Raw genomic sequence first — 26,125 nt, 5'->3', positions numbered from 1 at the left:
AATCCACATGGAATGTTTCACTCTGACGAGGCTCTGCAAAATGGCAGGGGGCTTACAAAATGGTGCAGTTTGGACTAACACCCACCATCCCGTCTAGAATGGGTTTGCTGGGAGGATTTAGTGTCAATTCTGTTCGCCTGATAAAGGAGGTTGCTTTCTCGGAGGCCACACACACAGACAGTGCTGGGAAGTGACCCATGCGTACCCCGAGAAATGTATCTGTTCCACCAAATTTCACGTTGGCCATGATCATTCCTCACCTCACCCAAGTTTAAGAGGCTGGGCCCTGTAGATTAAAACTGGCAAGCTGGAGAAAGCAGTGGAGGCCACTGCAGGAAGGTTCTCTGGCCAAGGGGGACTTTACAATTTTGACTTACAGTCAGGGCTGTTCCTGTTACAGTTGGCCCCAGTCAGAGGCCCAGGATGAAACTCTGGCCCTGAGTGCAGACTTGGTTTTCTGTTTCCCAAACTTCCACACGGTGGCGCCACCGAGCACCCACCTCGCCCTGGTTGCTGAGGGAGGCAGCACCACGTAGCTGAGTCCTTCGCGGTTTCTGCCCTTCCTCCAGTTGTGAGTCCCACGTCGGGCACCAATCTTGCACCTTTAAAAAAAAAGAGATCTTGACCAAAAGCTTCTGAAAGGCAGAGGGCTTTTCTTAATTAATTTGTATTCTTTTCTCTCTCCAATGCCTACCAGAGGGCACTTCACAAAATCATATACTGGGGATGCAATTGTTAATCGAGTTGGTAGGGAACAAATTAAGATAATTGAATTTTTAGTAATGGTGGGTTAAGTAAATCTTGATGCCTGTACACATGGAATCCCTGTGATGATACGAAATGGACATTTGGTCTTTGTCCCTGTTCCTGACGCTGAGCGTCTGAAACCTCTGGAATCTCCTGAATGACAGGGGTGAGGGAGCGTCTTTTGTTACTCATAACAATCCCCTTCCAGCCATACTGAGTGTGTGCTAATGAGGTGACTCTTGGTGGACCCCTAGACAGCTTCAGGATGGGGCTGGTTGCCAGAGGAAGCAACCATGTGATTGGAGGGCGGGAGCTTTCAGCCCCAGGCTAGGCCTCCAGAGAGCGGCTGGGGAAAGACTTCAATCACCAGTGGCCAATTGTTTAATCAACCATGCTGAAATAAAGTGACTGCCATAGAAACCCCAAACAATGGGGCTCAGAGAGCTGTCGGACTGCTGAGCGGGTGGGGTGCCGGAAGGGTGGGCGCCTGGGTGGGCCTGGGAGCTCCGTGCTGCCCCTCATACCCTCGGTGTCTCTTCCACGTGGCTTTTCCTAAGTTGTATTCTTTGTAACAAACCAGTAATCATGGGTAAAGTGCCTCCTTGAGTCCTGTGAACTCTTGTAGCAGATTATCCAACCTGAGGAGGGTTTTTTAGGAACCTCCAATTTTAGCCAGTCAGTCAGAAGTATGGGAGGTCAGGTGCTGCGATGGGCATCTGAAGTGGGGCCAGTGTTGTGGGGCTGAGCCTTCACCTTGTGGGGTCTGTGCTAACTCTGGGTAGTTAGGGTCAGAATGGAGTTGCAGGATATCCTGTTGGTGTTCAGAGAGTTGGAGAACTAGTTGGTGTGGAGATTTAAAAAAAAAGAAATACAACCCCCACAAATTTGGTGTCAGAAGTGTTGTGAGCCAGAATGGTTCAGGAATTCCATATAATGTAGCTATCTAGAATCAATCACTCAAAAAATATTTAAGAATTGGGGAAATGTTTTAAAAATAGCCCTCATTGAAAAAGCAGATGATAAAGCAGCTGGGAAAGGGCAAGGCCGTGGCCCACAGTGTGGACGTGGAGTGGGCTTGGGGAGTGGGTTAATGGGACGTGATTGTTCCACATGAGACAAGGCCACAGAACTCAGGAAACAAAGCTTGTTTTGAGCAAGAGTCATGTCAGATTTTGAGAGAAGGCAGAACAGAGAGAAGATATCTTTACATAGGTGAAGCTAAGAGTTCGTAAGAAAGTGTTCTCCGCCTTCACGTTCACAGCCAATTGATTTTCAACAAGCCCGCCAAGCCCATTCAATGGAGAAAGAATAGTCTTCAACAAATGGTGCTGAGACAAGTGGGCAGCCACATGCAAAATAATGAAGCCGTACCCCTTCCTTCCTTCGTACACACAAATTAACTCAAAATGGGTCACAGCCCTACACATAAGAGCTAAAACAAACTCTTAGAAGAAAATATAGAAGTAAATCTTCAAGACTGAGGTCTTGAATATCTTTGCATATGCTATTGAGGCTTTATAACTTTGCTTTCCACAGTTAGACCTACAATCCACTTGGAATTGTCGTTTTGTCTGCTTGTGAGGTCTAGTTTCATGAGAATGAGCATCCAATTGATCCCATAAAATGTATCGAAAAGCTCGTGCTCAGCAGTGCCACTTTTGTCACAGAATAAATATACTACACGTGTGTGTCTTTTTCTCAGGCCTCTGTTTAGTTCTGTTGATCTATTTGACTGTCCTTGAACCAGCCCGGCAGTATCTGTTACCAGAGCTATTGTGATAAATCTTCACGTCTAGTACTGTAGATCCTTCCATCTTTTTCATGATTGTCCTGGGTATTCTTGGCCTTTCCGTATACTTTTTAGAGTTAACTCGTCAATTCCAGCAAGGACTTTGGAATTGGGATTGCACTGAATCTATAGGTTGTGTTTGGGAGAACTGACAGCTTTACAATAGCAGAGTGTTTCAGTCCATGAACATGGCGTATCCCTTACTAAAAACCTTTCAGTGGTTTCCCATCCTGCTTAAAGTTCAAATTTTGCTTGTCCTCTGCCTGCCCCTCATACCTCATCTCCTGTCTCTCTGAACTCCATTTACACCACTCCAGCCCTTCTTTCTGCCCCTCCATCAGCCCAGACAGGCTCCCCCTGAGCACCTCTGTTCCAGCTCTTTCCTCTAACCATGGGGCCCTTCTCCTGCTCTCCCCAAGGGTGGATCCCTGTTATTTATTCTGAGCCAAATATGAGTGGCCATGGCCCATGACACAGGCTGAGGCGTGTGGATCACCTGAGGTCAGGAGTTTGAGACCAGCCTGGCCAACATGGCAAAACCCTGTCTCTACTAAAAACACAAAAATTAGCTGGGCATGGTGGCGGGCACCTGTAATCCCAGCCACTTGGGAGGCTGAAGCAGGAGAATCACTTGAACCCAGGAGGCAGAGGTTGCAGTGAGCTGAGATCGCGCCATTGCACGCCAGCCAGGGAGACAGAGTGAGACTCCATCTCAAAAAAAAAAAAATTTAAAAAATTTAAAAAAAAGAAAAAGAAAAAGAAAGATTTAAAAGGTCTGTAAAGAAAAAAGTATAAATAGGCTAGTGAGAACTGCAAAAATCCCAAAAGGAGCCTCAATATTTAATCAGTATAACCTGGTTCATTGTCTTGAGTACCATACTACATTTCTTTAATTTTTAATATAATTGCTTGATTCTCTTCACCTCCACACCACTGCCCTCTTAGCTAACAATTGAATATTATCCTTCTTGAGGTCTTTCCAATCCTTGAGTTGTCTAAAACCCTTGGTGGGAGCAGACTTGGGGTCGGGAGTGCTTCAAGGGTCAATTGTGGGTAAACTTCTGAAGACTCAATTCTGATTTTTTTTTTATCTTGCCCAAATTCCTATCTAAGGGATCTGGGGAGACAAGCCCTACAAACCATAAATTCTCATCAGATGGGTTTTATTTAACCCTGTATATCATGACTTACTTTCCATCCTGACTCCCGTATAACATTACAAGGCAAGAAAGAAAATCAAAATATTTTACCCCAAAAATATATTTCTTTGTCACATGTTGAAATGGCCCTGCAAGCTTTGTCCTTTGTGGGGGAAAATTCACACGTGTAAAAAATCTCTATTAACACAGCTAGACCTTTTCCTTCCAGGCCCCTACAATTCTGAATAGATTAACTGAGAGTCTAGCACCTTTTAAAGGGTCTGAATATGAAATATTTTGTCAACTACTGTTTCTAAGGGCAACTTCCATGAGACTTCAAAAGAATATTGGTCTCCACAATCTTTTATCTTAACCTGAACATTTCATTTCTATTTGTCCCAGGTCCTTCCTCTCCATTAGCCTGCCCAGCATACCTGGAGCGCCTGCAGATGGCAAGCTGTTAGAAGTAGAAGTAGAAGCTAGAAAGCACTTCCCTAAAGGCAAGCACTTGCTAATCACAGGTCTTAGCTGAGGGAAGGGAAAGAGAAGACTTGTCTTTGAATCTTGTCAATGAAGATTGAAGTCTCTTGGACGCACAAAGGATACAACTGGAATGGCCATGAGAGGCCATTCATGAGAGGCAAAGCAGGTGGGAGTTGGAAGTGGTGAGCCAGGACTTTGGGCAATTTATCTTAGCAATCACTTGACTCCGATGACACCAGGCATGGAAAAGCCAATGCTGAATAGAATAACACTGGAAAATGAGAGTGAGTGGTTCACTGTGACCCCAATCCAAAAGAAATAGTCTAATAGGGGAATTTCAGTAACAAGCTGGAGGTGAGATACTTAAAGGTATAGGACCTTTTTCTTGTCCCTCAAATCCCAGTTTTTGACCAAATAATGGCAACTATATATATATGCCACTTGGGATTAGTTTGGATCCTCCAAGAAGAGGCCAAGATTAGGCATGCAAAAATGTCATTGGAGGAAACATCTGTGAAGGGATGACTGGGGAGGAAGAAGATAGCAAGAGAAGTCAGGGAAAGTCTTCAGACTTCAATACAAACCTGACACCTGAGAAGAGACCCAAGAGGAAGGAGAATTGGGTAGGAAGAGTCTCAGACTACAGCATAGTTCCAAGAAAGGGTTGGTCATGCGTGTGGGGAGTCCCCAAGCCAGTCATCCATGGAGGACCCCCACATCTTTCAGTAACAGGCCCGCCTTGGTATTCCTGCCACGCTCAGTCATTGCCTGAGAGAAGCCCAACAGGAAGTGTGGCCCAAGTGCAAAAGTTTTGGTGGACTTAGAGGGGCAGCTGCTGGGATTGTCAATCCACTCTGCTACCTGTAGCAGGAGAGCCCTGTAGCAGGCATATTTTTATAACCTCTGTAGTCCACTTCTTGTCCATCACAGATCTGCTTTTCCACATTGGCTAGGGAAGAGCTCCTCCATGGTTACCATGGGACTCTTTCCCTAAAGCATAACTCAGAAGACAGAGACTAGTGAGTGAATTAACGTGCATCACTGTAGCTGGTCTCAGAGATGTAGCTGGCACTCCTCTCCCTCTTCTTCTATGCACTCTAAATTCTCCTCACCCTTCGTTATCACCTTGACAGATCTTAATGATTTTCCTAATGGTATAACCCAAATCTTCATTTCCGAGAAGACTGAGTCCTTGACCATCAATTAAGTCTTTTTCTGAAAGGAAGTCCCCCCAAAAAGTGTCAGGGCCCACAACCCCTTTATCCAGCCCTCATGCTCTTGCTGATTTTGTCCATGGTTTTGCCTACACCACACCCTCAGTCTGGCATCCCCTTTCATATCTTCTCTGCCTAGAAAATTCCTAACCCTTCTTCAAGGCCCTACTCAAAAGTCACCTCCTCTGTGAAGCCTTCCTTGACTAGTTCAAGAAAGTAGAATTCTCCCTGCACTCCAGAACACCACAGCACTTTCTTAGCTCTCTCTCCTTGGCATCTCATGGCCCTGGAATCACGCTCTGCAGAAGCCTCCTCCACCAGCTAGGCAGGAGGCTCCCAGGGCAGCCACAGCAGGAGCTCCCAGAGAACGTGTCTGCAAGGTGCAGTAAAGGCCCCGGGCATGGAGGGGTGGGGCTGGAGCTAACACAAGGCCTCCCAAGCCAAGAGCGCAAGGTTCTAACTCCCTATGTGACCCTGGGCAAAACCTGTATTTCCTTTGTCTGAGAAGTCTGTGTCTTCTCATCTGTCAGAGGAGAAAGGAATTACTACTTCACAGAGATAATAGATGTGAAAGCCCAGGGAAAGGTAGGAAGTGCTACGTCAATGTAGGGGGATTTGTGTTATGATTGTTGACAGATTCAGGTTTGCTGGCAGGAGACACTGAGCTAAATCCTGCGACTTAGAAGCCCACATCTCTCACCAGGCACACCTCAGTTTATAGAAGTGGGTGGTGGCGCTGCAGTTTCAGCTTCACAGGGTGTGACAGCCACCAGATTTAAAACTGAATGTCAACTGCACAATGGGAAGGAGGCGCCCTGGCTCCCAAATGTCCCTGAGGCGAGAGCTCAGCCTTCAGGTGAACTTGACTTCCTAGATGGTTCTCAGCAGAGGGGAAACAGAGTCCCTGGCTCCAGTCTGAGCCCCTTCCTCCTCCCTAGTCCAGCCCACTCATCAGCATGAGCTCCAGGCATTCATCTCAAACCTTAAAGCAGCTGGAGGTAAAAACAATAAAAATAATAAGGTATGCTTGTCCCCACACCAAACTCTACCCTGGAAATACTGCTGATACCAACATCTGCCATTGACTTCTCGCCCCAATCCAAAAAGACAAATTTTTATCAATACAAATCCTGCCTAAGATTGGCTTTTTTTTTTAAATGCATACACTCATTTCCCCCAGCACTGTGGAGAAGCAGGGCCAAAGGTCAGTGTTTGATTTGTAGCAAAAGGTGTGTGCACATCTGTGTCTCCCTGCCATGGATTCAGGCCCCCAGAGACTCTCGAGTGACCAGCGGACAGGCCCAGCAATTCCCCCTCCCTGCCCAGCCATTCTCACTTTTCTTCCACCATTTGGTGGACAGGCCCTCTCCCTGATGCAAGCCATGGCAGAGCAGAGTCTATGGCTGGTTTGTCTTTAGAAACTCCCCCCATTCTCCCTTTTGGGAAGGAGAGTGAGCTTGCAAAAGCAGCATAGCACGGTGGTCAAGAGAGCCTTCGCTCTGGAGCCCAACTGTCCCAGTTAGCTCCAGCCACATGTTTATTAGCTGTGTGATCTTAAGAAAGTTACTTACCCTCTCTGTGACTCTGTTTCATCATCTGTAAATCAGGAAAATTAATAGTATCTTCCCAAGATGTTGTGCAGATTAAGCGAGTTAATATCATAATGTGTTTTGGAACAATGTCAAATGTGTGTATGTGCCTGGTAATTGCCAGCTTCTTCCTTGAAAACATAACGCCACATGGGCAGGGATTTCTACCTGTTTTGTTCATTGCTGTATCCTCAATCTCTGGAATGGTTCCTGGAACATAGTAAGTTTTAAATAAAACACTACTTAATGAATAGATCTCCTCTCTAGGCAAATAAATCTATTCAGATAGAGAAGACAAGGGTATGCCAATCTAACTGGAGAGGATTCTGTAGCATCTGTGAGGATGCAATCATTTGTTCATTTACCCAACCAATATTTACTAAGCACCTATTATGTGGCAAGCACAGTTCTAGACCCCTCCTGATACATTTGTGTGAGTGATTTTTAGGTTGGCTAGTGTGAGCCGAAGCTCCCCACTCCCCACTCCCTCCTCCTGCAGTTCTTGTGTATCCTTTAGCTCCAGCCCAGTTCCCAGCCCCAGCCCTGCCTCTCCAAGCCTAGTGCCACCCCACTCCTCTCCCATCTCCTAAGTTTTTCCCAGACCCATGGGTCCCTCCAGAATTGATTTTAATCAAGTCATATATGTACATAATTGTAAAGTCAAACAGTTCTCCAAGGCTAATCAGTGCTCCTCACCTGAGTCCTCCCCACCCTCAAGTCCCCACCCCTGAGGCAACCACTTTCCTCCCCTTTACATGTTTCTTCCTGTATTTACCTCTGTATTTCTGAATAATTGATTTCTATTGTTATTTGATGATTTTTTTTCTTTTTTATATACTAGCTAATGACGTCCTACAATGGAAAATAAAAATTTGGTTCTTTGGCAATACATATACACACAAATATGCACACACTTCCCCTCCCTGCAAAATTCCTCCAGTATAGTTACATGATTGTTTTTGGTTAGAACAGAATTAGGGTACAGAGTATTATGATCATGTAAGTACTATTCACAGATTAACATGCAGTCTGCTTTGAGTATATTTTCTTTCTTGTGCAACTTTTTAATTTTCTAAGAAGTTAATAATTGATACTTTTTTCATTTGTTTAGTTTTCTCTTTTCCTATCATTAACCCTCCCCAATCTCCCCACCACATAGTAAATTTCCTTTCAATTCAGTTAAATACGTTAGATGATCTATAACCTTTTTATTACTTGGAGACGTCTCTCCTGGAGTTCCCCATGATTCTACTCCAGTTTGGACTGATTTCTCTCTAGATATGCCACAGAACCATCTTCTTGGCTCATAGCTGCTCCCTCATCCTAGGCTTTCCTTTTGCCTTTCTCCCGTGTGGCATCACCTATTGCCTGGACCTTATGCCTTCCTCTGTCTTGGCTTAATCCCCTGTTTCGGAAGAGCACATCCTCCAATAACATCCTGAGAAAGAGTTCTTAGGAAGTAACGTTAAGACCTTGCATGTCTGGAAATACTTTCGCTACTCTTATAATTGAAAGTTTGTCTGGGTATAGAAACCTAGACTGTAAATAGGCATAGAAATCTAGATTACAAATTACCTTCCTTCAGAAGTTTAGAGACATCACATGATTTTCTTCTAGTTTCTGGAACTGTATTCTGTTTCATCCAGCTGGAAAGAATCTGTTTTTTGTCACAGTGTTCTAAAATTTCATAATTACGTGCCTTGCTAAGAATCTTTTTTTTTATCCATTGTGCTAGGCAATAAAGGGATTCTTTTATGTGAAAACAGTTTTCTTTTATCATGCCTTTGATAATTTCTTTGTCTCCATTGTCTTGGTTCACTCTTCACTCCAGGACTTGATTCTGTAATATTCATTTCTTTTCTGTCCTAGTTTCCATATTTTTTTTTTTGAGGTGGAGTCTCCCTCTGTCACTGAGTCTGGAGAGCGGTGACACGATCTCAGCTCACTACAAACTCTGCCTCCGGGTTCAAATGATTCTCCTGCCTCAGCCTCCCAAGTAGCTGGGATTGCAGGTGGATGCCACCACACCCAGCTAATTGTATTTTTAGTAGAGATGGGGTTTCACTATGTTGGTCAGGCTGGTCTCGAACTTCTGACTTCAAGTGATTCGCCCTCCTCAGCCTCCCAAAGTGCTGGGATTACAGGTGTGAGCCACCGTGCCCAGCCTCTATATTTTTTTAATTCTACTTTCTGTTGAACTTTATCTTTTAACACTTATATTGAATGTTTATTTCTGCCAATAGGGGGAAACCCAGAAGCAAACCTATTTTAAAATTTCCAAGATCTTTTTTTTTCTGAAAATTCCTTTTAAAATTTCTTCCTGGCCAGGCGCAGTGGCTCACACCTGTAATCCTAGGACTTTAGGAGGCCAAGGCGAGCGGATCACCCGAGGTCATAGTAAACTTTCAATAAATATTAGATCATATTATTATTTGTACTACTCCTCTTTCCCAGCCTGCTAAATGTTCTCCCTTATCCTCTCTTCCCCTTTCCAATCCCAGTATACATTCTTCCCTCAGAGTGACGTTTTTAAAACATTAATCTAATCAATCAAGTGCATCTTGGTTTGCTGGGACTAAGGGGTTTCCCAGACACAGGACTTTCAGTGCTAAAACCTTCAGGTCGAACATTCCAAGCAAACCGCGGCTAACTGATCATCCTGCCACTCTCCTGCATAGAAAAGCAGGTGAGGCTTCCCCTTTCTGTCTCAGTAAAGCACAAATCCCCTGCCACTCAAAGCCCAGGGCTTCTGGCCCCTGCCTGCCAGGCTCCAGCCTCTCCTCCCTGCCCACTGCTCCATCTGCTCTGGCTGCTTCCAGCTCCGCCCTTACAGCCCCATGCTGTTCCACATGCCCGTTTGCCTTCCCTTCTACCCAGCTAACTCGTGCTTTAGGTATCTAGCAGTAAGACCTTTTCTGAACCCCCAGATAGGGCCATGTGCCCTGCAATAAGGACTCCTCGGGAGAACCAAATGGACAGGGTGTCTGTAGAAGAGTCTCTCTTGTTTCTTCACAGCTGCATCCCTGGCAGCCAGCACAGGGTCTGCCCCACACTAAGATCCAAGTGGTTTTCTGCTGAATTAACTAAGTCATTAAAATGTGAACAGCCCTTTATTATCTGCTGGCATTTGGTGGTGATCAGTTGGCACCCTGCTGGGAGCAAGGTGCTAGGAAAGATACACCAGATTTGGAAAGAATTTTCCAAGGGGCTGCCTTGCCTCTTCCTCAGCTCTGCTATACGGAAGGAAGACTCCAGGGGAACCACCGCCAGGCGTAGGCATTTCTTAAAACCCTCCTCATTCTGGGAATTGGGAACCTCACCCTCCACACCCCCGCTGTCAGCCCAGGCACTTGGCTACACCTGCCTTGCCATAGGCACAGCCCTAATTGGGATGGGTTCTGGTGAAGGGTTAGCCCATGGACGCTGGCACCAATGAAAAGCAAATTTTGTGATCTTACTGCTTAAATTCACCTCGGAGCAATCTGCCGCTGTACAGTTCCGTCTCAGCCTCTCTCCCCTCTGCATTCCATCTCCCACCCAGGCCTTGCTCAAGCCATCTGCATCTTGTTGATCCCCCTCTCCCCATCCCAAACTCTGCCCCCTTGGGGAGCTCTTCCCCTGACTCAGCTCCCACACCACTCCCATCTCAGAGAGCTGCTGCCTCGAGCAACACCCCAGATCTGCTGGCCAGGTTGTTTCCATGGAGTCCCATTCCAAGAGGTTCTATTCAAAGGGGTTGCATCTTGCCCTGCAGGGAGCGTCTGGTGAAAGGGAGAGTTAAAAGGCTATATCTGAATTTCTAAAGGGCTAAATCAGAAGTGGGGAGCAGGAGGTAAGAAGAAGAGAAAATGAATTTTTAAAAAATTAAACCATCTCTTAGAAAATGGGGGTACTCAGTGACAATCTCTTAACTGTGACTCCCCAGCCAGCAACCACATCACTCTGACCTTTGCTTGTGCCATCACACTCCCTTCTCTGACTCTCCCTGCTCCCTCTTTCCCTGGCAGGGACCTCTGTAGCTATCTTAGGTCCATCCCAATAATCCAGGGTGATCTTTCTATCGCAAAATCCTTAACTTCCTTCTCAGCAGAGGCTGTGTTTTCCTCTGAAACTAGATCCCCTCTGAGGGCCAGAGCTTTCTCCCCTCACCTGGGTGGTCCCTAAAAGAAGGACTGTGTCCCTGCTCAGCTGGCAGCTTATTCAAGGCCAAGCCTCAGTCTCCCTATGAAGGCTGGGGGCCCCCGTGCGGGCCTCCCCACCTCTTTCCAGCCCAGGGGATCTTGAGCATGCAGAGGGAAGGAGATGATGGTGTGCCTCCATCCTAGCCCCTCAGGGATTGAGGGTTGGAAAGGAGGGCACAGCTTTAAAATGCTGCCAAGCCGGAAATTAAAAGGGGTTCCACCTGGCTTCCGATGTGGGGCTGGACCTGAGTTCCAACTCCCAAGGCTCTGGTGGAACCGACAGCAGCCGTGGCCTCAGTGAGATCTGCTGTGGGTCCAGAGAGATCATGCCTGAAACAGCAAGCCTCCTCCAAAGCCATCCTTCTGGTTTCCTCTGCAGTGACTCTCAAGGAAGCACAAGGGAGAGAATAGGAATCATTATATGTTTAGGCCTTCCTGCGTGCTGACCTTGCATACACTGCCTCACATTACCCAATTACAGGCTACTTCTGGATATTTTAAAATGGTCTGGAAAGGAAGAGGTAAGCCAGCTCCCCATTTTCCAAGCCAAGGTCTACCAAACCCCGTCCACTAAGTGCAGCGCCCTGCAGGACTGTCTCTGGCACCCACGCAAGAGCTAATGCGGATGTGATCATTCAGTTAACAATCACTGGTGAGCTACTCAGTGCCAGGTCTAATCCAATTAACGTACTGGGACTCTCCCCTCCACCACCCTGCCACCTCACCTCATCAACTTGGCATAGATTTGTGTGTAGTCACAGTCAAAGGATTTACAAATCTGACTACAGAAGTAACTGTAGGATTTTTTAAAGGACTCAACCACAGGATTTAACCAAAGCACTGTACAGAAATCTTCCCAGAAATTTTCACCAGAGACATTTCCTCTCCCTAAACCTTCTGCCTCAACACAAAAATCTCTTCAGCTCTCTCATCCAGTTCCCTTTCCAGTTCCTTCACTGCTACATCATTCTTCCTGTCCTCTTTGTCCTTCCTCACATTGCCATTCCTAGCCAAAAGCAGCCACTCAGACTTCCATTCATCCAGCCATTGCCTTGCCACCTCGGAGAGCAGAGGCACTTAGCAGCTCCACGATCTGCCTCCTTCAAATTCAGCAGACACAAGCGCAGCACCTGCAATGTTTAGGTCTACACAAGTCAATTGTAGTCCTATATAGTAGCAACAGTTAGTAAAAAAAGTTAACAACACCATTTGTTATAGAACAAACCATTGAAATATCTAGGAATCAACCCAGCAAAATACACCAGTTATAAAATGTATCTGGAAGAGCCTAGATAATTTTGAAGATGAACAAGATGGTGGATGTGGCCTACCAGACAGAAGACTTATGGTAAAGCGGTGAACACCAAGACATGGAAGTGAAGGCATAGAGCTAGAAAAGCAGAACAAAGCAGACATCCCAGAATTAGGCCCATACATAAATGGAAACATGATCTGTGAGACAGGTGGGCATTGAGTGAGGCACTGAGCCAGGGGGTGGGGAGATTGCAAAGCAGTGGGAAATGACAGCCGAGTCAGTAAGTGACACTGGGATAATTAATTATCCATATAAATAAAAAACAGATTTAGATTTCATTCTACATCACATAATATGAAAAAAAAAAAGGAGTTAAAAACTTAATTTAAAAAAAAAACTTTAGGCCGGGCACGGTAGCTCATGCCTGTAATTCCAGCACTTTGGGAGGTGGAGGGAGGCAGAGGTCAGGAATTCAAGACCAGCCTGGCCAACATGGTGAAACCAACTCTCTACTAGAAATACAAAAATTAGTCTGGCGTAGTGGCACATGCCTGTAATCCCAGCTACTTGGGAGGCTGAGACGGCAGAATAGCTTGAAACCTGGGAGGCGGATGTGGCAGTGAAGCAAGAGCGGGCCATTGGGCTCCAGCCTGGGCGACAAGAGCGGAACTCCGTCTCAAAAAAAAAGAAAAAAAAAAACTTTAAAATGGACCAGGCATTCTAGCATTTTGAGAAGTTGAGGTAGGAGAATCATTTAAGCCCAGGAGTTTGAAACCAGCCTGGGCAACATAGTGAGATTCCATCTCTGCAAAATAAATAAATAAATTTAGCCAGGTGTGGTGGTATGCACCTGAGGTCCCGGTTACTTGGGAAGCTGAGGTGGGAGGATCACCTGAGCCCAGGAGGCTGAAGCTATGGTGAGTCATGATCCTGCCACTGCACTCCAGCCTGGGCAGCAGAGTGGGACCCTGTTTCTGTTTCTTTTTCTCTTTTTCTTTCTTTTTTTTTTTTTTTTTTTTTTGCAGTGGTGGGATCTCAGCTCACTGGAATCTCTGCCTACCAGGCTCAAGCAACCCTGCCACCATTATCCAAGAACTTATTGCCAAATCTAACATTGTTAAGCTTTTCCCCTGTTTTTTAAGAGTTTTATAGTTTTTGCTCTTACATTTAGGTCTTTGGTGATGGTTTCTATCTTAAGCTGGTGGGTAATCAGGCATTCCTTGTGTTATTTGTTATATTGCAGGGGACGTGGGGGAGTGTGGATTCTCTTTTGCTCTGCCTGTTTTTCTTGCATTGCATGAAACACAAGTCCAGTCAAGTCCTCTCTGCCATGGTCACTGGTTTTACTGCCTAGAAGATCATCTTGTGTATATCTTATTGAGGCCATTGTCTTCTTCTCTGTCTCTGAAATGGAGGAAGAAGCAAGTAAATATCATCTAAAGAATGTGGGTCTTACAGGAGCCTGGGAAGGGGAGAGGGAGAAGTGAATAAAAAGAAATTGGGAATTCAATTACTGGGAAGGGGAGAGGTAGAGGGGAATGAAAAGAAATATATAAAGGGTTATATAGAAGGAATACAGAATACAGTTACATAGAAGGAATAAGTTCTAGTATTTGATAAGTTCTAGTGGTTTGACAAGTTCTAGATACTAAGTTCTAGTATTTGATAGTACTAGATAATACAACAGGGAAATTATATTAACAATAATTTATTGTAAATGTGAAAATAGCTAGAAAAGAAGAACTGTACTGTTTCTAACACAAAAGATAAGTATTTGAGGTTATGAATACTCCAGTTACCCTGATTTGATCATTACACTTTATATACATGTATCAAAATGTTACATGTACCCTAAAAATATGTACAACCAGGATATATCAATCTTGTTTAATTCTTTGGTGAGCCGGTAGTGTCAGACAGCAATCTTTAATGACCAGCACTGCTCCTTGCAGAGCAGGGCTAGCTCACAGGCAGCATGCGCAGAGTCAGCCATGATATATCGACTTTTTTGAACTTTTTAATACCAAGAAAAAAAAAAATGAGGGTCTTTGCCCTTATCCAAGTGCTAACCACTCAGAACACCAAGAGCATCTGAGCTAATGACTGGGAGTGAGAGACCAAGCTGACATCTGTCTGGGTAGATGGCACTCCCCTCCAGGACCCTCCTCCCTGAGTCTCCTGCACTACTACTTGCCCTGGAGTCACCAGGAAGGAAATCCAGACAGGGCTGGCTTCCTCATACAAGGGCTTGAACACGGTATGAAAAACACAAATTAGAAAGCTCTGGAAAGTGGGCACACCCTGGAAGGAAGGCCAGACATACCAGAGTCTTTATCATATTAAAATCACATGTGCCAAGTGCCAGGCTCATGAGACAAGGCCTGTGTGTGCTGGAAAGATACGTGAGACATTGCCCTTGTGCTAAAAAAAAAAAAAACAAAAAAAAAAAAAACAACCCCGTTGTGGAGGCTGCTGTGTACAAACCCGTGGTGAAGAGCACTAGCCTTGGGGGCCAAAAATCACAGGTTTGAACCTGGTTCCTCTACTTCCTAGCTATGTGGATGTGACAAGTTACATCTCTGAACCTCAGTTTCTCTGCTTGTAAAATGGAATAAAAAATATTCAGGCTGGGCGCGATGGCTCATGCCTGTAATCCCAGCACTTTGGGAGGCTGAGGTGGGCGGATCACCTGAGGTCAGGAGTTCGAGACCAACTTGGCCAACATGGTGAAACCCCATCTCTACTAAAAATACAAAAAATTACCCAGGCACAGTGGCGGGCACCTGTAATCCCAGCTACTTGGAAGGCTGAGGCAGGAGAATCGCTTGAACCCGGAGGCGGAGGTTGCAGTGAATCAAGATCACACCACTGCACTCCAGCCTGGGCAATAGAGTGAGACTCCATCTCAAAAAAAAGGGGGACTTTATATCTATGAATGTCAACACATTACAACACATTTAAGAGTTAGGAACTATTATTATCACCTCCACTTTACAGATGTGAAAGCTGAGGCACTATAGGATTACATAATTTGCCCAAGATCACACAGGCAGTAAATGGTCACACCTGGATTTGAATTCAGGCAGTCTGGCTCTAGAATCCTTGCCCTTAATTGCTGGACTCTGACACCTAGTTTAAACCTGTTTATTTTTACGTCTTATGCTACCCACCTTGTGAGCTGTGACCCTACAATATCAAAAGTGGCAGTGGCAGTGGCAGTGGCGGCAGTGGAGTGGCGGTGGCGGTGGCAGTGGAGTGGCGGTGGCGGTGGCAGTGGCAGTGGCAGTGGTAGTGGCAGTGGAGTGGTGGGGACAACAGTACGAATCACAATCAGAGAATTCAAGGGCACAAATGGGAACATTCAACCACTGCCGTGAAACTGCAAAACTTAAAGGCTCTAACACTGAACCTTCAAATTTATTAAAGTTCTATCTCAATCCTAAAATTAAAGCCATATAGTGGCCTTTTCCTCCTGAGCCCCGAGGTGGGGAGGTACAGAACACTCCTGGACAAGTGGGATTGGGCCAAGCTCACTGCAAAAGGAGGGATGAAAGTGGCTTTCCCGAATTCCTCACCCACCATCATTCCTCCAGTCTCAACCAGGAGGATGAGAGAGTCAAACACTGAGCAGGTTAAATGGAATCGCCACTTTGGGAACTCTGGATGCATGCCACTTCCTTTCCCTGGGAGGAAAGGCCCCTCCAGGTCTACCTGGTCCTGGAGCTGGACAAGGCCCATCCAAGAGTCCCACCCTGAGGGCGGGAGCCGCCCCCTGTTGTCAAGTCTGAAAAGCCACCATCTGGGCTTCCTTCCCAGGGATTGATTCATCCCTACGTCTGTCCTGGTAGCCTTCGCAGATTACAAAACCCTCTTTATCCCATTTAGTTTTTATGACAGCAATCAGAATGGTGACTTCATTTGAGCCCCAGCCAACCTCACGATGTAATGTGAATCCCTCCTAATGATGAAATGAGACATTGTCCCTTTTGCTTCGATTTTTCACTGTTGCTGCTGCTGCTGTTAGACCCTGCACCTGGCAAAAGTAAGTGCAAAACTCATCTGGAAGTGAATGATTGAAAACTCTAGACAAAACCTCTGCAAGCAAACCAAAGAAGTTAATTTGTCTGAAGACACAGAGCTAACAGAGGCTAACAGGGACTGAGCTGTGATCACACAGCAGTCAATCTGTCCCCACAGTGCTGCTGTTTCATAGATGACGAAAACAAGACTGGGAGAGGTGAAGTGGCTTGCCCAAGCCGCAGGGCTGGTGAAGAACTGAAGGAGACTTAACTCAGAGCTCCAGATCCCTAAGGCAGGCACTCATGCCTTCTTTGAAGAAATGGAGGACTCCACTGACTTCTGACAGAGGAAACACCTATGCAATCCGCCGACAGTCATGGTTGGCAAGCCACAGAGTATGACACACAAGATAGGAGAGGGAGGCACTGAAGCCTCCTCAGTTTTCTTGGGGTGGGAGGTCCAGGAAACCCCACCATCACCCCTAAGCATGTCTGAAGAACCCCATCTCTGACCCAGGGGCCCATAAGTCTTTCATTGAATCCCTTCCCAGCCCTCCCCCTTCCCCAACACTCAGCACTCCTGATCCCTCCCCTCTGCCAAGCGTCCCCACCCACAAAGCCCCTCACAGTCAGCCCCTGATTCCAGCCTAGCCTGGTCAGAGCACTGCCCCTCACAAAGACGGGAACTCCCCAAGCTGGGCCTGCTTCTTCCCCATCAGGCAGACGTCTGCCATTGCCCTTCTGCAGCCCTCTCCCCCCACTGCTAAGGCAGGGAGTTCAGACCTGGAAGTTCAAGAGAAAGAGATGAGTTCCGGTCTCTCCCCCTTCCTGGGTCTTCATTTCTACCCACTCCCAGGAGTGTCCGGCCTCTGGGGAGGTTTTCCTCATAGAGGAAGAAGAAATATGTTGCCCAGGAGACAATGTCAGCCTCCACCCTGTGGATTCAAGGTGAATCCTCGTGGTTGAAACTGCAGGAGGAAAAACAGAGACTGAGGTGGCTTTGGTCTCGCCGTCTAAGTAAACTCTAGCACAGGTGCCGTGGGGAGTCCCTCGCACAAAGCCAAAGCATTCAGTCTACAGTGCACCTTGAACCCAGCACACAGGCATTCTTAAACCCAAGAGCTTGACTCCTCTCTCCCCTGCAAGCCCCAAGGACTTGGTCTTCTTGCTCTTCCTCTGTAGTAATTCTGCCACCCCTCTATTCCTTGGGCTTGCAGCAGTCACTGCTGGTCACCAACCATCCACCAGTCCCCTCTCCTTCCTTCTTGCTGGCAGACCACACCTTCCGCAACCAAGGCCGACAATGCCAAAGACTTGTTCTCCAAGCCTCCTGTGCAGCTAAGTGGCCTAGACGGGACCTAGTTCTGGCTGGTGATATGAAGGAGATGTCGTCTGGAGAGTTTATGAGAAAGATTTTCTGCCTTTCTCCGAAACAAAAAAAAAAAAAGTTTTGGGAGAAAAAAAAAGTTCCCTGCACTCCCTATTTACTTTGTTTTTGTTTCGGTTTGGTGTTTTTTTTTTGTTTGTTTGTTTTTTGTTTTTGTTTTTTGAGACAGAGTCTTGCTCTGTTGCCCAGGCTGGAGTGCAGTGGCACCATCTCGGCTCACTGCAACCTCCCCCTCCCGAGTTCAAGTGATTCTCCTGCCTCAGCCCCCTGAGTAGCTAGGACTACAGGCATGCACCACCACGCCCAGCTAATTTTTTGTATTTTTAGTAGAGACAGGACCTCACCATGTTGGTCAGGCTGGTCTCGAACTCCTGATCTTAAGCAATCCACCTGCCTTGGCCTCCCAAAGTGCTAGGATTACAGGCATGAGCCACTGCGCCCACCCCTATTTACTTTGGATGTTGTCATGGAAGGAGCTGTGCTTATTGCTTCTCAAGAAGAGAGAAAAGAATTACAGAGCAACTGGAATGGTTGAGCTGCAGGGATCTCTTATCTCTAGATTTCTCATTATATGAGATAATAAACCTCTAGTTATAATTCACTTTAAACAGTTGTTTTATTTATTTGCAACTGGAAGGATCTCAAATGGCACAAATTTCCTTTTCTAAGACTATTCCTATTCCAAGAATAATATTCAATATTCTTGGAATTCCTATTCCACTATTCTTGGAATTTCCGATTCCAAGAATAATGAAGGGACACTCAGTCTCCAGCTACCCTCTTTGATGCCACCCAGAAATTGGACGTAATCCATAAGTCCCAACCAGACACTCTCTGGCCAAGGGGTCCACTTGGGCTGAACTCCTGCCTCCTGCTTGTCTCACTAGGAAAAGAAGGGATTGAGCAAATATATGGAAAATGGAGCATGGAGTCAGATAATGAAACCCCCATGGGAAGTTTGGGGGTGAGAAGGTGGAGAAAGATGACACTTGAGTTACTCCACTTGGCTTTTTCCCTTTTTCCACTGATGCAGCTTGGTGTGACACCTCTACCATTTTCTTTTTTTTATTTTTCTTTTTTTTTTTTTCTTTTGAAATGGAGTTTCACTCTGTCACCCAGACTGGAGTGCAGTGGTGCCATCTCAACTCACTGCAACCTCTGCTCACCAGGTTCAAGCAATTCTCCTGCCTTATCCTCCTCAGCAGCTGGGATTACAGGCTCCTGCCACCACACCCAGCTAATTTTTGTATTTTTAGTAGAGATGGGATTTCACCATGTTGGCCAGGCTTGTCTGGAACTCTTGACCTCAAGTGATCTGCCCACCTCGGCCTAAAGTGCTGGGATTACAGGCGGAAGCCACCACGCCCAGCCCCCTCTACTATTTTCTAAATATCCAGGTATGTGACCTCTTCCTTCTGTGACTTCCTCCTCTCTATTAAATCAACATACCAATTATAACCCCTCCCACCCTTGTGTGTGAGGCCCTCCACAGCCCACCCCAGGCATGTTCCTTCCCCACAGCTGTAGCACTGTCTGCTCCGGTCTGACAGGTCTCATGGTGGCCACCTTCCGAGCCCAGATCAAGTCCTGTCAAGTCCTGCTTGCTCTGTGAAGCCTCCCTAACCGCAGCAACCCTGCTGCCCTCTTCCTTCCACAAATGCTTGAGATTGTATTTCCTCCATCACTTTACCCAGCCTTGTAATTACACAGTCGTCATCATTTAGCTACCATAAATGTTTGTTTCGTGTAACAAAAACCAGGACTCTACTCTTGAGGTCATGGCCCCAGAGCACATGGGTGATATAAGGCCACCCCGGCTTGCAAATTCTCAGCCCATGGGAGCAGGCTCTGCCTGCCTCAATTCTGAATCAAAGAAGGATGTGTTCACAAAGACTTTATTTGTGGAACAACGTGTTTTCCATTACCACACCAACACAGGCCTAATCTTCCATCATCCAAAGCAGCACATCTCATAAACCACAGCTAACATCTTTAACAACAAAGGGCAGCTTTTGGTGACTGCTGTTCACAAGTCTTAGGGTATCATCTCTGCTATCTGCACCACAGACACTATCTCTGGCCACTTCAAGCTTTTCTACATCTACCTCCAAAATATAAATCTTTATATAGTCTTCTCTACTGGCATCTATAAATTAAAAATTCTGAACTGCATTTGATACCTACATGTCAGCAGGGGCCTCTCTGTTCATAACTACCATCACCCTGCCCTGATTCCACCCTGCACCCCCCACATATGTCCAAAGCCCTCGCCAAGATTCCCACAAATTACAGGAGTCTGTATATTCTGGGGCTCATTTCTGCCTATGGAGCCTGTATTCATGCATGAAATATCTGGACTATACCTTGAGCCACATGCAAAATTCAACCCTTACCTCAATTTCCACCCAACACAAAACAATACAGATGAAAAGCATCAAAGCATTCATGAATGTAGATGATGTTGTTAAATATTAGGAAGGGAGATTCTCAGGGAAGAATCATTTCCATCTAAAAAGGAAAGCCACTAGATTTTCCTGAGGTTAGAGAAAATTCAGAACACACCAGAGGAGGAGCGTCTTCCTCAAAACCAAGTGCCACTAAGGGGCATGGAGGTGAAGGAAAAGTCAACCCCCCACCCCTAGGCGGGTAAGGCGAGGCTGAGCTTCTGGTGAGCAGAGCCCTGGCGTGGATGATGTCTGATTTCAGCAACAAAGAGAAGAGCTGGAGATTGAGTGTTCCTCCATAATTAGTCTTGGAAGAGGCAATTTGCAATACTTGGGAGCCTTTTGATTGCAAAAAAAAAAAAAAAAGTAGAATACTTGATTTAAAGTGGATTATAAATAGAGGATTGTTATTTCATATAATGAGAACCTAGACATAAGAGGTCTCTGGTTTGGTAAATTCTGCAGCTCAACCATTCCAGTGTCTCTGTAATTATTTTCTCTCTCCTCATGAAGACCATGCAGACCTCCCCTGCCAAAGCCAAGGTATGAAGCAGGGTGGCACCTTCCCAGCTCCCACCAAGCTCCTCCTCACCTTCCTTCTGAGAGCCCTTTCCATCAAACCATCTCCTCCCTTTTCCCTCCTTCCTCTGCCTGCCCTCTCCTGCTAAGGTCTACTTCGCCCCCTGCTGGCCAATCTTGGCAATGGCCTAGGTCTACTCCGAGACCCTCCCCCGGTCCCACCCACTTTCTAAAATAAGACTACTGGTGTCACCCCTCACCCAACCACTGCTCCCAGGAGGCCAGAGGACACATCATTGACTTCCTGCCACCAGACTGCAGGAGAAAGAGAGGGGATCAGTGTTAGGGTCACTCTGACCCACGCAGGGAGAAGCTACATGATGCCTCATCCTTACCGTGAGACCGGCAGCTCCTGTGGTCGCGGGTGGTTTTCCCCCCGAAATGGGAGCTCCCTAGAGGTCACTCTGTGGTTAGGGCCACAGGCTGTCGTTCTGAGTCCCTCGGGCCAGCTGAGGGAAAGCTACTGGAGCGAAGCAACAACAAGCAAGGGCTAGCATGGTAGGTGAACATCCAGCTGGGGAGGACACGCTGGCCCCAGGGGACATTTGCCTGGGGTCACACCTGCTCTGAATTGCCCTGAGACAAAGAGAATCCACTCCCAAGGTATGTTGGATTTTTCCCAGAGATTAATCCCATCCTTAAAATGCAGAACACATAAGGTTCTCTGCCTGCTGGCCTGGCTTCCCCACCCGCCTCTCAGAACAGCAGGCTGTGACCTCATCCCTCCCCAGGATCCATGGCAGGTATTACCCCAGTGGCCTGTGCCTCAGCCCACACTCACCCCATCACCTCATCCTACAACCTCTGGGCTCCCCAGACAACAGCAGGGACGAGACAGCACAGGCCAAGGCAGATGTGGACACAAGGAAACTTCAGCAAGAACTAAGGCCCCAAACCCAGCTCAGAGGATCCAAGCCTCAGAGCACTCTGGAGCAGGGAAGCTCTGAGAGACCACCAGGGAGGGGCCAAGACTCCAGCCAACTCGGATGAGGTGAAGCCCACCTCTGCCTCCCTTGCCCCCAAATGTTTCTCTCCCAGGGTCTATCTTCCTACATTCAATCCACTTAGCACCTGCCGGGGCCAGGCTGCCCTAGGCACCGGAAAGACAAAGATAAACAAGACAGACAGGATTCTTGCCCTCTTAGAGTTGACGGTCTGAGAACTAAGAAGTCATTGTTAATTTTTCTTTTTCTTATCTTATTTTTATTTATTAATGATAAAAATCCATCTTCATTACAGAAAATGTGGACTATACAAAAGCATGTAAATTAGAAAATAAGAACTATCCATTATGTTCCAAATTATTTTTCTATGTTATAATGCATCTTCCATTATTTTTATATTTTTATCTAATTAATGCATGTACATAGCTTTTTTAAAGTCAAATAGTTCAAAAAAGTTTATAATAAGAAATTAGTATTCCTACTATGCAGCCATAAAAAAGAATGAGTTCATGTCCTTTGCAGGGACATGGATGAAGCTGGAAGCCATTGTTCTCAGCAAACTAACACAGGAACAGAAAACCAAACACTGCATGTTCTCACTCATAAATAGGAGTCCAACAATGAGAACACATGGACACAGGGAGGGGAACATCACACACCCGGGCCTGTTGGGGGGTAGGGGACAAGGGGAGGGAGAGCTTTAGGACAAATACCTAAAGCATGTGGGGCTTAAAACCTAGATGACAGGTTGATAGGTGCAGCAAACCACCATGGCACAGGTATACCTATGTTATACTTATGTAACAAACCTGCACACTCTGCACATGTATCCCAGAACTTAAAGTAAAATAAAAAATAATAATAATAACAATTAAAAATAAAAATAATAAAATTAGTATTCCCTGTCCTACCTGCAGTCCCTCTTCTCAAAAGAATCAATCATTTTAACAATTTCTCGTTCACTTATTTGGTGTACTCCCATCACTCTAATAATGTGGCTTATGTTTCTATTACTTAATGCATTGTCTTTAGACATTATCTGCGGAATGCCTACAATGGAAGATAGGGATGTAACTCTCTTTTGTTCTACTTCCCAACTCTGCTCTATTCTCCTCCGCAGTTTTGATAGTTATATTATAATTTTAGTTCTTCTCTTGACTACCTTTGTAACTTTTAATAATAAGTCTAAGCCTCCCTTTGTTTTCAGACAGTGCCTCTGAACTCCCCACACTAGAAGAGGATATGTGTGTCTCCCCGTTTCCCTCCAACCTCCCTCCTCACCTTCCTCCTCTCACCTTCTGTCAGTTACAAGTTTACGTGTCATGTAAACACTGTCATGTAAAACACTGACATTCTGTTCTGGAATCATAATTAAGTCTTTGGGCTTTGTTTTTTTGTTTTTGTTTTTGTTTTTGTTTTTTTTGAGACGGAGTCTCGCTCTGTCGCCCAGGCTGGAGTGCAGTGGCCGAATCTCAGCTCACTGCAAGCTCCGCCTCCCGGGTTTACGCCATTCTCCTGCCTCAGCCTCCCGAGTAGCTGGGACTACAGGCGCCCGCCACCTCGCCCGGGTAGTTTTTTTGTACTTTTTAGTAGAGACGGGGTTTCACCGGGGCTTTGTTTATAGACCTGTTAAAAATCATCAAAAACCGGAAAGTAGTGTTTACATTATTATGAAACATTGTTATTGTTTACTACAAAGCTAAAATGACACTTCTTTCTGTAATGATCCAGAGTTACAACCTCTTGTCTCTTGCAGAATAATATTACTAGCATGTCAATAAAACTCTTTTTTTCTTTTTGCTATAGACTGAGTGTTTGTGCCCCCAATATTCATATATTGAAAACTAATCCCCAATATGATCGTATTTGTAGGTGCGGTCTCTGGGAGGTGATTAGGTCATGAAGGTAAAGCCCTCATGAATGGGATTGGTGTCCTTATAAAGACACTGCAGCGAGTCCCTTTACTCCTTCCACTCTGAGGACACAGTGAAAAGACTGCCATCTACGAACAAGGGAGCCGACTCTGACCAGACACTGAATCTGCTGGCACCTTGATCTTGGATTTGGAGCATCAGGAGCTATGAGAAGTACATTTCTGCTGTTAAGCTATCTAGCTTATGCTATTATATGCTATATAAAAATAACCTTTTATTAAGAATAAAAGATTATGTTAGTTTTTCTAAATAGCTCTTACATTCATGCAGGGTTTACTGTGCTGTTGTGAATGTATATCTATTTTCCCAATGGTTTCTCCTCTGCATAAGAAGGTTGCTTAGAAGTACCATTTATGGGACAGTCACAGTAGCTCAAATCTCTAATTCCAGCATTTTGGGAGGCCAAGGCAGCAGGATTGCTTGAGCCTGGGAGTTCAAGACCAGCCTGGGCAACATAGCAAGACTCCATCTCTAAAAAATAATTTTTTTAATTGGCCAGGTATGTAAGCACATGTCTGTAGTCCCACTACTTGGGAAGCTAAGACAGGAGGATTGCTTGAACCCAGGAGCTTGAGGCTACAGTGAGCTATGATCACACCACTGCACTCTAGCCTGGGTGACAGAGTGAGATCCCGACTAAAAAAAAAAAAAAAAAAAATACCATATATGGCCTGTCAAGCTTCACTTGAGGGTGAGTTGACAGGAACCAGCTGTTTATGCTGGAACTGAGAACGCTTTATTCTGGGGGGCCAAGGCAAAAGAGCCAGAGTATGTGTTCATTTTTTTAAAGAAGAGCGGGACCTAGGCAACTATTGCTCTGCAAGCAGATAAGAAAGAGAGGAAAAGGGTTTGACTGCCCTAGCTGGTGCCTGGACAGACTTTCAGTTAACCCTAGCTGTCCGGAGCTGCACGCCCCGGCCATAGCGAATAATAATTGAGGATTAAACGCCTGAGCTATATTCATTTCCACCCCACACCTCCTCCCTATCTTTGCCTTTTTTCCCCTGTACTAATACCTCATTAAAGATGGCGCTCTTCCTGCCTCTTCTTCACTCACTTTTCCCGCGCCCGGGAAAATTGTTACTTAATAGCGCAAGCGCAACATGACGTCCGACTGGAGAAACTGAAACTAACCTGGCCACGCCCTCGGCAATGAGATCATTTCCGCCTTAGCCCAACCCCTTCCCTTCCAAGTGTATATAAGGCAGTGCATTACCGCCATTAAACGAGACTTGATCAGAGCACTGTCTTGTCTCCATTTCTCGTGTCTCTTGTTCCCCAAATTCCCACCCCCTCCTCCAGGGCCTGCTCTGACTATCCCACGGGCCGGGATACATGGCGCCCGAACAGGGACCTGGAAACGAGGGACTCCGTGAGGAAGAGGACGCCAAAGGACGGTCGACCGCTAACGAAGGCAAAAGGAGTCAAACTCTTCCGATCACCGCGGGAACCTGCCGCGTCAGAATCGAAGGTAAGTGACGCGTCCGAAATGGGACAAGAATTAAGCCAACATCAAATATATGTAGGCCAATTAAAAGAGGCTTTAAAGATACGAGGAGTAAAGGTTAAAGGTAATGATTTGTTTAAATTTTTTGATTTTGTAAAAGACACTTGCCCTTGGTTCCCACAGGAAGGAACTATTGATATTAAAAGATGGCGTAGAGTAGGGGATTGTTTGCAGGACTATTATAATACTTTTGGGCCAGAAAAAATTCCTATAACCGCCTTCTCTTATTGGAACCTCATTAGAGATTTAATAGATAAGAAGGAGGCCGATCCGCAAGTCATGGCTGCGGTCGCTCAGACAGAGCATATTTTAAAGGTTAGCTCCCGCTCTAACCTCACAAAGCCTCCGCAAGATACGGAGGAAGATCTCATTTCCCTCGAAAGTGATCATGAGGAAATTAAGTCTCCTTCTGTAACAGATAAAGAAATACCACACGAAAACAAACCAAAAAAATACCCAATTTTACAGATGCTTCAAAAGGAGGAGGAAATTAATAAGCCTAATCAATTGGATATAAATTGGGATGATTTAGAGGAAGAGGCAGCTAAATATCACAACCCTGATTTGCCTCCCTTTACTTCATACCCACCCCCATATAATAAGACACATAATGAGGCTTCTGCGCCCATTGTTATGGCAGCAATAGATCCCAAAGAAGAATTAAAGCAAAAAATTGCTCAACTAGAAGAACAGATTAAACTTGAAGAGTTACATCAATCATTGATAATTAGGCTCCAAAAAGCTAAAAACAGGGAATGAAAAAATACCTAACTCAGACGCTATGGAGGGTTCCTTGCGCCCACTTCAGCGGCCTGGACAATATGTTCCAAGGGGGGGGTTAGTTGCTAGTCGACATAGAGAAGACTCCTCCCCTAAAGACGTTTTTCCGGTCACTGAAACCATAGATGAACAGG

The 26,125-nt window shown here is 45.8% G+C and overlaps 1 protein-coding gene across 3 annotated transcripts in view; it reads right to left on the bottom strand.

The window, feature by feature from the left end:
- Positions 1-26,125, bottom strand: part of S100A7 (S100 calcium binding protein A7) — a 73,873-nt gene that overhangs the window by 7,733 nt on the left and 40,015 nt on the right. For 2 of the 3 annotated variants that reach the window (XM_065545746.2, XM_065545749.1), the window contains exon 2: positions 501-602. The gene's annotated coding sequence lies outside the window, so the exon portion shown is untranslated. Of the gene's footprint in view, positions 1-500; positions 603-13,562; positions 14,028-26,125 lie in introns of those variants that run through there. The other variant, XM_073995185.1, reaches the window with a different exon arrangement.

The sequence above is a fragment of the Macaca fascicularis genome, chromosome 1 (genome assembly GCF_037993035.2).
Source record: "Macaca fascicularis isolate 582-1 chromosome 1, T2T-MFA8v1.1".
Classification (NCBI taxonomy): Eukaryota; Metazoa; Chordata; class Mammalia; order Primates; family Cercopithecidae; genus Macaca; species Macaca fascicularis.
Note: the sequence above shows the minus strand (reverse complement) of the source record. Positions and strands in the feature narration are given on the sequence as shown.